Here is a 12,022-nt window from a genome sequence, read left to right on the forward strand (position 1 = left end):
TGTCTGTTTTATGTCACTGTTAAACCAGCTGCTTTCACCAACTGTGCCACTATTCAGGAGTTTAGAGGAAAAGGCCTTGCTTTGCCCCAGGCTTCCTTTCTATTCCTTCTGCTTAATGTGAAGATGAGAGAAGAGATGGAAATCTTAGGTGAAACCTCCAGGAGAAAATGCCCTTATGCATTACAACTTATTTTTCTGGCCTCAGAGAATCTAAAATAGATTAGCTTTGGTGCCCTCCTGATTTTAGCTTGGGTGGCCAGCTCCTTGTGAGCAAGGGGGGTGGCATTTAGCTTCTGAATTGAAGTATATGTGTCCTGTTACACAGTTCTCTCCAGGAACAATTTACTAAGCTGTTTAAAAATCCCCAAAGAAGAAAAAGACATGAAATATACCATCAAGCCCTTCCATGAAGTTTACAAAGGCTTTAATGAGTTTGAGATTGATGAAAAAGCCTTTTTTTGATTCACTAAAGATATTCATCTGATTACAAGAGATTTTCATCACCTTATCAACTAATCCAATAAATTGAATATCCATCTCAAAATGACTCCAATTGGGTTAATGCCTACCAGAAGGATTTTCTGAAAACTCCAGAGTATTGCATAAAATTGGACATTATTATCAAATTGCTACTGAAAGGTTTACTAGGTCCTGATAAATCTAGAGGATTAAAAGGAAAATGTCCAGAGCTCAAAGGTTACCACAAATCAAAGTTCAGCTTGCATAGTTCTCTTAGAGATGATTATTTATCAGTGAAAAAATAAAATGTTTTGGTAGCTATCTAGCTAAGGGGTAACTATTTCATGAGGGAACTGTTACATTTTGAAAGTTCTAGCTCCACAAAAACTTAGGGTGGGTGTATAGATCTAATGTGTCTTTGTCTATCTGGAAAATATTTAAAAATGCCATACCTATGAGATAGCTTATACATGGGACCAACTAATCAAATTTCTAGATTTTGGCTGGTGCTGGCCCCAGTCTGACACAGTAAGATTAACGGAGTGTTAAAACTTCACTTTTGTGTGTCAGTTTTGCATTGCAAGTAGGGTCAATTTTATCCAAATGTAGAAAAATTTTAAAGTTAGTGTAAATGAAATATAGCTATATATTTTCCTTTGTTTTAAGAAGCTGATGGTTGCAGGATCCTCCTATTCATACTTGTCTTGCTGATGGAGACCACTGAGGAAGGAAAAAGTGGCTTTGAAGGACTAGGATATCATAAGGTCAGCTATAATGGAGAAGTGCCAGACACTGAAATTTAGAAGCAGATAATTTTACCTACTGGACTAGCCAAAAGCATTTATTTTGGACCAGAATCTGATATTATACAGGAAGACAGTACTTCTTTATGTTCTCTCCAAATCATTTTTGTTCCCATAGTCTCCACAGGCAAACTGGGGTGAAGATATCTTGCCCTATGTGGAATATTTTGGGTAATGAGAAGGCGTCTTCATAAACTATCTCCAGAATTTTAACAACCTGGCTGTCATCCATGTATTTGTCTACCTAATGCCAAACACTTGGATACAACATCCAGATGTCTGCCTATATTTTTAACCTCCCATTCAAACTGTCTAGTTCTGGCCTATGTCGATGGATATTTTAAATTGGGCGGCAGTTACCTAGGCGAGGGATGAAGAGTATTTCAACACCATCTTTCTTTATTGCTCCCTATATTTCCTTTAATTTAAGAGAACTTGAACTTAAACCATCCAAGTATATATTCTTAGGAACATTAAAGGAAGCAAAATGCTTACACATAACATAAATATTTTATTGTGCAGTCAAATCTACATGGTATTAAGAAAATTGACACCCAGAAGACAGATGTGAATGTTTAGGCAGATAGAGCTCTCTGGTACCTCAGTTCCTTGGCACTCTGTTCTGGCATTCTGAGGATGTTACAGTTTGAATATGAAATGGCCCCCAAAGGTTGAATTGTTGAAGCCTTGGTCCCAGATAGCAGTTCCATTTTGGAAAGTGTTGGACAGTTAGAAAGTCAGAGCCTAGCAGGAGGAACTAGGTGAATGGGGCATGTTTACAAGCTATCTCCTGCTGTAACCATGCCTGTATCTCCCCTATCTTTTTTCTAGCTTTCATGAAAGAGCTCTGCTTCATCTTCTGCTACCATTTGATGTTCTTCCTACTTCAGACCTAAAGCAGCCAGCACTAAGAGACCAGGGTTGGATTTCTTAAATGAGTGTCAATCTTTCCTCCTTTTACTTGGGTCAGGTATTTGTGGTAGCAATAAAAGCTTGAGTAACAGAAGTAAAAGGGCAATAGACAAAGGCTGACTTTCTAATAACATGATTTCTATTGGTCTGGTTTAAAGTTTCCCGAGAATATATCAATCATCAGTTGTCTTCCTTATCAGGACAAAGTATTTTCTCTTCATTACGTAAATGTTCTCACGAACACATCTCATTCATTTGTGTTACTATCATATTTTAAAACAAAATCCCATACCTCTCAGTAGAATGATTATGATTTAAACATTTGGTAAGATCTTATAAGGTTCGTCTACCCCTGTCATAAACTTGTGTACTGAGTGGGAGGTGGAAACTGTGGGAGATTGAAGTAAAGCCCATTACAAAATAGGGCTGTGAGTGGGGAACCAGAGAAGAAAGGCAAAGAAAGGTTAGAGGGAAGAAGTTGCAGAAGAAACTGATATTATGTTGGGACAGGCAACTGTTTTACTGAGCCAGCTCAGCAACTTCCTGTCCGTGGCAATCTCATTTGCTGACAGAGCGCCTGCAGACGTGGCCTGGTCTTATTTGTCACATGTATCCCTGCATACTTTGGTACTTTTCACAGTACCTTCTATATAGGAAATTCTCAGCAAATGGCTCTCAAATGAATCAATACATGAAGAAAAGAATTGGGTGGTTAGAAGCATTCTGGGTTAAATTTCGGATATGCTTGCTCTCAGGAAGTGGTGTAGTTCAACTTGTCTTCAGTTAGTACCTAAACCACACAAAGAAATAGCTTTCAATAATTTTTCTTTTAGAAATCTCCACATCCTTTCCTCAAAGCAAATTTCAGCATCACTTTAGAAACTTTTCTTGAAAACTTCCTTCTATGACTCAAGATTAATTTTTCTTCCTAAAGGAAGCAATCTTTTTCACGTTAATACGTTTTTAGGAACTATGTTGGGATTTGAACCCAGGGCCTGATTCATGCTAAAAATATTCTATACGATTGACTGGCATTCACCCCAGTCCTCGTTACATCTTTTAATCTTTCTAATAACTTTTGCGCACATTGTTTTGTTCTTTGGAACAAACCGTTCAGGAAATAGGCCAAGGTTCACTGTCATTGTTTGAAATTTCTTGCTTAACTGATTCACAACTTTTCCATCTTAGCTGCTCATATAAAAAAAAGAAAGGGGGCTGGAAATGTGGCTTAGTGGTAGAGTGCTTGCCTAGCATGCATGAAGCCCGAGGTTCAATTCCTTGGTACCACATGCACAGAGAAAGCTGAAAGTGGTGCTGTGGTTCAAGTGGTAGAGCGCTAACTTTGACAAAGTTCTAGGACAGTGCCCAGGCCCAGAGTACAAGCTCTAAAACTGGTAAAATAAATAGATAGGAATAGTTTAAAGTTACTCAAACAAGTTCAGGCCTGTAGCAGTTTCTTAACTTGATACCCTTAAAACTGAGCCAAAATCAGTAGTAATTAGAGATTTGGGAGTTGTTTTTCAGGAGCCAACTCTGAAGGTAGTGGTAAGGCTAGCCCTCCATTCACCTCCATGTGATAATAATATTTTATGTACTCTACTGCCAAGCTTGTGATTCATATGAGCTTACATGGCCCTGGGTTGTGATGAATGAACTCCATTAAAACAAAACAAAACAAAACACATTTTTCTGTGTTGAAAGAGACTGTTTTGATTGCCTTTCATCACCCTCATTTTCACAATAGTGTTTTCCCCTCTTAAAGCTTCTCAATTTACCTAGGTTGTGAGATAAGTTCTAAACTTAATCCATTCTGAGAAAAAAAGTAGACGTATCTGTGGATTTTGTTGAGTCATTTAACATATCCATGTGCCTGTTAACTCTTTTTAAAAAATGAATTTCAGGAATGTGCATGTGTGCACGTTGGGATTCTGATTTCCCTTTATTAATCATTTTAGGAAGACCTCATTTTACGCACAAGGCAGGTATAACACATACACATTAAACATATTATTTAGAAGAATAAAGTTTCCAGAAAGGACAACCCATATTGCAATAACAAATGACAAAAACAAAAGAGGCTTCTAAGTATGCACTTATTAGAAGAAAACCACAGCTATTGTGGAAGCCAATTCATGTATGACTTGTATTTCACGCAATCCAACAGCACCAACTGTCAACCTTTTTTAGGTTCAATAATCCGAGCAAGCAAGAAGTTGCTCAATTTGTGCTTATTTACTGCTACACCATTCCTATCTTGGGCTTAGGCTCTTTTTATCCATTTTCTTCCTAAGCAAGTTCTAACAGAAGACATACTACCCAGCTACTGTCTCAATGAGTTGTGAAATCCCAGACTTTTTGTCTGCTACTTTAACTCTAACATCGTAGAGTTCTTGTCATCCATGTTCTTGTCTTAGCAATCCTGTAAGGCTGTGTTAATATGCCCTGCGTTTTGACAATAACATTCAAATCAAGAGATGTTAAGTAATATATTCTCAGATACACATTTGGAAAATGGCAGAGCCAGGATATTGGACCCTAATTTTTTTTTTCTTTTTTTCTTTTTGCCAGTCCTGGGCTTGAGCTCAGGGCCTGAGCCCTGTCCTTGGACTTTCTCAAGGCTAGAGCTCTACCACTTGAGCCTCAGCACCACTTCTGGCTTTTTTTTTCTATGTATGTGGTACCGAGGAATCGAACCCGGGTCTTTGTGCGTGCTAGGCAAGCACTTTAACCACTAGGCCAAACTCCCCGCCCCGGACCCTAATTTTTCTAGCTTCATTCAATTTCTCATCCAAGAGTTGGTAAGTCCATCCCACTTGTTCTGAGGTAGAGTAGCAATATTAGAGGCTCAAAGTTAGCTACACAGTAGCAACTGTCATGCTAGGCTGTCTATTGATTTTGTGTGATGGCAGCCCTTCATCTATTTAAAATAGGCTATTTTCATAGTTAAACCAGAAAATAATCTATTTTTATGAGTTTAATAGAAAGGGAGGGAAAATGCTCAAGTTTTATATTCTTGCAGATCTGGACTTGAAATTTCACATTGGTTACTTGATATTAGGCCAGTTGCTTTCAAGTTTTAGCTTTCCTAAGTAATTACACATTATACAGAGAAGTTTTGGGCAACAAGAACATAACAGATAAAGGTTCAATCTGTGGCAATATTGCTTTATTGTTATGTTTAATACCAATTTATGCTACAGATAGGAACAATGACTCCTATTATTTTATCATTAGTATTTTTCTTCTGAGGCAACACTGCCTAAAAGCACAATAAAAAGATACGTTATAATTTGTAGTAGTGAGAAGAATGTTTGAGAAGCATGTTGTATCCTTCATCAGGCCTGTGATGTGCTTGTGTGTCTACTTCAATCACGTTAGGAAGAATGCAAATTTTTTAAAACACACTAGATTGTATTTATTTGTTAAACACAATTCTTACTCTTTTCATATAGTCAATAAAGATTTATTGACTATATGGTGCAAGTTGGGAAACACAAATGTTTATTGGTGGACTAGCTTTATTAATAAATAGTAATTTTTGATAAAAGATTCTCCATGACTGCCTCTTACTGTAATAACATATTTTAATACACCACCTAGTAAATATCAACCTTGTAAAAAAACCCGCACAAATAGAATGACATTATCACTGGGAAGGGTAATAATTTACACTGTTTTTCTGCTACTCTTGTGGGTGGACTGACATTAGAGATATCCTTTGTCTTCCCTTTCTTTGTTAAAATCCCCTAGCTTTCTGATCACATTCTCCAGGGCACAATGGCCCCACACTGTTCCAGCTATAAGGCTCTTGATGGGAAACAGTGTTGAGCACAGGAGGTACCTAAGGTAGTCTGTATCTATTCTGAAACCTCAATACTGAAAAAATATTCCTAGCGTTTGCTTCTTAGAGTGCTTGTAAAATGATTTGCTGTTTCAGCAACTTGTAGACCAGTCAGACAGTGGTAGAAAAAATACCATCAGTTATCACATGGTAATATCCTTCTATTAACCACTGACATATATCAAGACAGTTCAGAGCAACTGGCAATGCCAGATGCTATTATTGGCCTAATGGCTAATACATTTGCACTCTTCTGCTTAGAACTTTCTGCATGCTTATTGTTTCTTTTATATAAAGCAATTTTTTAAAAATGTGTGGGAGCATCCTATCTTTTCAACATCTATTTTGATATACATAAACTTTTCAACATCTATTTTGATATGCATATATTTATGGGCACTTAGTTGGCTTTTCAAGTTTCCTGTATAGATGATATTCCATAAACCACTGGCACTTTCTAAGTTCTGAGCACCTGACTTGGAAGTACACTTTAACTGGGACTTGATTTGCCCTTCATCTTCTCTCCCATTCCCTGTAAATACTGAGCCATACCTCAGCCTGTTTCTCATTTCTAAAAGAAATTTCTTTTACAGGACACTGATTTGGAGGGGTATTTTTTTGTTTTATAGCGGAGACATGGTATGATATGAACCTATCTCTGGCAGTTCAAAAATGTCTTAGTATTTTTTTTACTTTTTTTTTCTGTCTGTCTCAGATCACCATCATTACCATTTGGCTTTTATTTTTTCCTTGTCCCATTCATTCATCCATACTCAACTTCCCCTATTTTTAGTCTTTAAAAAAATTCTTCTTGCATAGAATATCTGTGCTTTCTTCCTCTCCTTTCCTTGCTTTTGTGTCCACTGTTACCACTACTAAGGGACTAAAGATGTAACCATAGCTAAGAGAAAGTGGCACAACACTGAATGCAGTCTTGATTTTAAAAATTTCAGAAATCACCATGTTACATGCAACATGCCCGTGCAGTAAAGATAAGTGTTCCTTATATGTAGAATTTACAGCTGGGGGGAAGGGTGATCATAAAAGGAGGTAGGGAAAGAAAAAAAGGGAAGAGGGATGAGGGGAGGGGAGCAGAGATAAGGGTAAACAATATGGAAGTACGTTATATGCATGTAGGGAATGAACTACCTTACGCTGTATGATTAGCATTAATTAGTAAAAGTTCTAGAATGAAGGTGTAAAACTTGGAATTGTGATACTGATTTTTTTTTGGTCAGTCATGGGGCTTGAACTCTGGGCCTGGGCACTGTCCCTGAGCTCTTTAGCTCAAGGTTACAACCTTACCCTTGAGCCACAGTGCCACTTCCGGTTTTCTAGTGGTTAATTGGAGATGGCCAGAGGAGATCATTACTACACTGTTGGTGGGAGTGTAAACTCCTTCAACCACTATGGAAAGCAGTAGGCAGTTCCTCAAAAGACTAAACATAGAGCTCCTCTATGACCCTGCAATTCCACTACTTGGTATTTACCCAGAAAAAAGGACATACTAAAGCCAAGAGTCTCACAGTCTTTAGTGCCCAAGCTGGCTTTGAACCGCAATCCTCAGATCTCAGTGTCCTGAGTACCTAGGATTATGGGCGTGAATCACCACACCAGCTCTTGAAGAATTATATATATATGTATATATATATATATATTTTTCAAAATCTTAAACATGTATTATCTAACTGGGTCCCAGTGAGTCACATTTGTTATCCTGGCTACATAGAGGCTGATCTCAAGAGCACTGTGGTAAGGGAAACCCAGGCAGGAAATCCATCCAGAATCCACTTTTGTGGGAACAGCTGGGAGTACTGGTATGCTCTGCCACTCTAATTACACTCTGAGAGAGGATATAAGACTCTATCTCAAAAATACCTCAAAAGTAATCTGCCCAAGGATCAGGAATGGGTCTTAATGATCAAATGCATGAGGTCTTGGGTTCCATTCCTTGGTACCACATAAACAAAGAAAATTAATAAAAAAAATTTTAGGAGTCTACACAAAAAAAGGGGGCTAGAGGCATGGCTCAGTAGAGTACCTGCCTAGTAAGCATGAGACATCGAGTTCAGAAGTTAGCACTGCCAAAAGGAGGGAAAAATATCTCTAAGGCTTACAAAAATAAAAGGAAACAACAAAAACTCACAACCTACTTTTCCCCCTCTCAATAGACTTCTTTCAAATCCAGGATGCAATCAATGTATTTTTTTCCCTATCCAATTTTGTGGTATATAATTGCGGGCCCAGTTTTGTGCTAATTTTTGCCATAATACAGTGGTTGGGGGTAAACATGGACTTGCTAGGTTTGTGTGGCAACCTAAGCATTACTTAGGACTATGGGCAGATGATTTTGAGGTGGTGAACAAAGGGGTTTTTAATGAAACTCTGGAATTGTAAGAAGCTATCTGTTTGGTATGGGCCAAATGACATGAAACACGAGGCACCTTTTGGAAATGATGGGGTTCTCTTGAATGCTACATTATAACTGAGTCCACTATTGAGAGTTGATAATAACTAGGAAAGGATTCAGTGACCAAACCTTATGTTTGCCAACGTTACATTTTCCCATCTTTAGCCCTCATGAACCTGGCCTGACATTCCTGGTACAGACATTCCTGGTACAGCTTTGAAATGACAAGGATTCTACATAAGGATGACAGATGTTCAGTATTAACAGATCTACCTTGTGCACAGAAGAAAATGTCTGTAGAAAATTTCCCTGTTAAAAAACAAGTCTTCTTTTGACTGGTAAGGGTGTAAGGGTAAAAAGGTATATGTCTCATGATTTATTTTGTCCAAGTTTAGAGATCAAGTTGGTAGAGTTCTTATCTCAAAAGAAAGACACAGGGGGAAAAACAAACAAACAAAACTAAGTGTTGGGCCTGGTACCTCATGACTGTAATTTTAGCTGTTCTTGTGGCAGAGATCAAAAGGACTAAGATTAGAGGCCAATCCCAGTGTTGATGAACCTCATTTAAATCAATAAGCAAATGCTATAAAGTGCATGTATCATCTCAATAATGTTTAAGAACACAGGAAGGAAGATTTCAGTATGATGAGAGCAAAATAAACCCTATCAAATCCATCTGAAAAATAACCTAAAATTTAAAAAGAGGGTTCAGAATGTGTGTGAAGATGTGGTTCCAATGATAATATTTTTGTCTAGAGAATGCAAGGCTCTGAATTCAAATCCTAGTATTTCTTTACACTGCCTCTCGCCCAAAAGTGGCATACTTTCCAAGTGACAACTTATTCCTCATCTGATATTCCTCCAGATTTCTATGAGACGGGTAGGAAAGCAATTTTCCTTCCCACTTTACAGATGAAGAAACAGGTTAAAGGAGTGAAATTGTTTTTTTTTTTTTTAACCAGGTCATAATAGAATATCGTTAGGTAGACATAGGGAGCCTTGAGTAGGGAAATGCTCAAATGTTTATAAATAATATTAATAAGACATAATTGAACTTCACCAATAATTAAGTAATCTTTGAAGATATCCTAAGTGTCTCTGATAATTTAAAAGAGCCCCAGAAAAGTGCTAAAATATACTTTTGTTGATTCCAATACTCACTGAAATTCCTTTAGTTGGAAGGAAGAGGCAAGCTTTCAGGGTTTTAGAAATCTCTTAAATATAGAAACTGAACATTTTGAGGTAAATTTAGAGACTAGAGTCTAGAGACTAGGCCAATCCCATGAAATAGTGCTTGCGTGTCTGGAAAAGAAGAGCTATTTTTGGAATGTAGATAGATGGTTAGAAATCAAGCATGATGGAGAATCCTCTTTGTTCAATTTTAAATATTCAGGTTCTCTTGATGACCCAGGGACCCAGTTTATTTCAGTCAGATCAAAATATCTCACATCTTTTTAGTGAGACTCACAATAAACTAAAAGCATGGTTCCAAGGAATTTAAAAAGTATACATTGATAAAGAATCAAGTTTCTTTGGGTAATCAGAAAAAGTCAGACAGAGGAAGAAATGAAATCTTTAGTGAATCTTTTCTAGTGTCTCTTCAGCCTCCTTCATGAATTCCATTATCACAAAAATGACCTTTCCAGTTCATATCTCTTTTTGAGGCTAATGCAATTCTTTGCCATTATGTTATAATGAAAGTATTACATGGATAACTATCCAGCATTATCTTTTAGAAGGAAAACTAATTTGGAAAAGAAAAAAAGTACTTTAATATAATATGACGTCTCTCTCATTTTTTTTTTCATCCTTGTAGAGACCTGCTGGCTAGAATTAAGCAAGTTCATGTACCTGGTAAATACACTGAGCCACCTACCTAATGCAAAAGTAATTTGTTTTACCACATTCATGAGGAGTGTATGATTGCTTCCGTTATAAAATAGCACTTCATCCATGTTCCATGGCATGTCACTGAACTTGCTGCAGATGCCTCTGTTCTATCTTCCTTTTAGAGGTGTGAGAGAAGAGTGTAAGATCTACGGCACTCTTCCTTGACGTACTAGAACTTGTGGGCCTGCACTGCCTGTCTTTACTTGTGTGAAACGTCAGGATGGCCTGTGTATACCATAAACACTCATTACATACTCATCTTAATTGAATATTTCTTTGAAGTGGTAGTAAGATACAACCTAGCGTGTGGTGGAAAGAGCTAAGTGTAATAATGATGGGAAGCTTTCCTGGACAGGTTTGAGCATGCAGAAATTGTAAGCTTAAGTAATTTCTGAGAAACTGACACTGACTTTCAGATCCTTATTTCTTAAAGAATCCTGGAGAATGTAATAGTGATGTCACACTGACAGGTTAATATTAGATTTAAATTATTTACAGCTAGATTCCTATTGTTTAAGCTCAAATGTTGACTCTTCTCTTGTAGGAGGCCAATTAAATGGACATATAAATCCCTACTTGCTCTGGATGATAATAAACTTCTTAGTGTAATTCCTTAGAAGAGATATAACACTTTGTAAAAATGCCTTTACTATTACACTATCTATGAGACAACTGGCTGGCAGAGATTTTCATTACAGTGCTGTGGATGTGGAGATTGAGGTTCAGAGATTTTAAGTAGTTTACTTAGGTCATGTGTATGGACTTCCAACAATGCAAATTCGATTAAAAATTTGGATAGTAAAGGACCACTGGATAGAGCAAGGGACCAGTTTAGTTATTCAAACCTATCTTGTATCACATTAATGGCTTTCACTGTTACTATGTCCTGTTTTTGTTCTGAGTCTGGCTGCTAATTGATTCACAGAATGAGGAATTATGGTGATTTGGGAGGAAGTGTCTACATAAAAGAACTGGGGTTTACTCAGGGTCTCTATTTACCATGCAAAGGCTCCATCACTGGAGTCACATACACAGCCCATAAGTATTCAGAAAGTTTCCTCTTATAATGGTCCATAGACCTGTTAAGGTCCTGGGGTGATATCATTGTGATCCAGAGCTCTATTAAGAAACAAATATTTACTCATCAATGTGTTGATTTCTCCCTTTAGTCCCATCTTGCATGTAATTTTGTTGTCCTTGTCAAGATTCTTTTGCACTTTCTACCACCAATATTTTGTTGCTGTTGCTGAGCTTTCACTTTAAGAAGATGATGGTGGTATTCAATTCTATCCACTCAGGGGCACTGTCTCTCTGATTACTTTTAATAGAGCTTTCAAACGTGGCATGCTTCCTTTGCGGGGAGGCCTAAAGCTCGGTCCTTATTGAATGTGCACTTTTCATCTATACCGTCCTTGACACCACATAGGCATCCCATGTTGAAATCTTTTTCAGAGTCTTGACCTGTCTGCTAGACTAAACAGAGACAAGGAAACAGGTAATGACAGGATTGAAACATGGTTTGGGGATCTTGGGAGGAAAAAAGAGAGGAAGAAAAAAATTCTTTTGATGAACAACATAGTCATCCAAGCTTGTAGCATCTCATCAGAACCTCTCAAAGTTTGGAACTTTTCCCAAGACTTGCCCTCGTAAGACAGAAAAGACTTATTAGATCATTGCGTCTGCTTTCCCACCTGGGCCGGAAAGTCT

The sequence above is a fragment of the Megascapheus bottae genome, chromosome 4, assembly GCF_031878675.1.
Source record: "Megascapheus bottae isolate mThoBot1 chromosome 4, mThoBot2.hap1, whole genome shotgun sequence".
Lineage (NCBI taxonomy): Eukaryota > Metazoa > Chordata > Mammalia > Rodentia > Geomyidae > Megascapheus > Megascapheus bottae.